Source organism: Hipposideros armiger, unplaced genomic scaffold, assembly GCF_001890085.2.
Source record: "Hipposideros armiger isolate ML-2016 unplaced genomic scaffold, ASM189008v1 scaffold_566, whole genome shotgun sequence".
Taxonomy (NCBI): domain Eukaryota; kingdom Metazoa; phylum Chordata; class Mammalia; order Chiroptera; family Hipposideridae; genus Hipposideros; species Hipposideros armiger.
The window spans coordinates 368,546-369,923 of NW_017731916.1; positions in this window are offsets into that span (position 1 = coordinate 368,546).

Consider the following 1,378-nt stretch of genomic DNA (forward strand, 5'->3'; position numbering starts at 1 on the left):
TGTTGTTCAGCATCTTAGCTGTAGAGGGCAGTGTCACTGGCCCTCATATGTGGGATCCGAACCGGGGCCCTCTGGCATCCCAAGCGAGTTCTTAACCATTGTGCCACTCGGCCGGCCCTGTGTGTGTCTTTTGATGTGAATTGGTTCTCTTGTAGACAGCATAGGCGTGGGTCCTGTTTTCTTATCCATTCAGCTATGCTATGTCTTTTGACTGGAGCATTTAATTCATTTATATTTAAAGTTATTATCGATAGGTACATATTATAGTTATTGCTATTTTATTATTCATATTTTTGGTCTTTGTTAGTTAGTTTTTTTTCTCATTTTTCTGTTTAAAGAAGTCCTTTTAACATTTCTTGTAATACTGGCTGGGTGGTAATGAATTCCTTTAGCTTTTTCTTGTCTGGGAAGCTGTTAAATGATAGCCTTTCTGGGTAAAGCAGTCTTGGGTGTAGACCCTTGTTTTTCATCACTTTTAGTATTTCCTGCCACTTCCTTCTAGCCTGCAAAGTTTCTGTAGAAAAATCAGCTGATAGTCTTATGGAATTCCCTTGTGAGTACTAGTTGTCTTTCTCTTGCTGCTTTTATGATTCTCTCTTTGTTTTTAACCTTTGCTGTTTTAACTATGATGTATCTTGGTGTGGGCCTGTTTGAATTCATCTTACTTGGGACTCTCTGCACTTCCTGGGCTTGTATGTCAATTTCCTTCACCAAGTTAGGGAAATTTTTGGTTATTATTTCTTCAAATAGGTTCTCAATCCCTCGCTCCCTCTCTTTTCCTTCTGGTACTCCTGTGATGCAAAGGTTGTTGCACTTGATATTGTCCCACTGGTCCCTTAAACTATCTTTACTGTTTTTCTTTGTTGTTGTTGTTGTTGTTTTGATTGGATGTATTCTGCTATCTTGTCTTCTAAATCACTGATTCAAACCTCTGCTTTGTCTAATCTGCTGGTGATTCCTTCTCATGCATTCTCCATTTCAGTTATTGTATTCTTTATATCTGACTTGTTCTTTTTCATGGTTTCTATGTCCTTCTTTATGCTTGCTATCTCTTTGTTGAAGTTCCTTAATCATTCTTTTTTTTTTTTTTTTTAAAGATTTTTATTGGGGAATTGGGGGGATGGGAACAGTGCTGGGGAATTCCTTTTGTTCTTCAGTCTAGTTGTGGAGGACGTCGCTTCACTGGCCCATGTTTGCACCATCATTGCGCTCTTCCCGGGCGAGGCAGATCAGTTGCCGGCTTCTGGACGGCCACTCACTGCGGTTGCTGGCCGCTCACGCTGGCTGCTGGCTACACACGGTAGCCCATGGCAACCCACTGCCACAGGGGCTGCAGCCTACGCTGTCGCCGGCAACTCATGGCAGCCCAGCTCCAGGT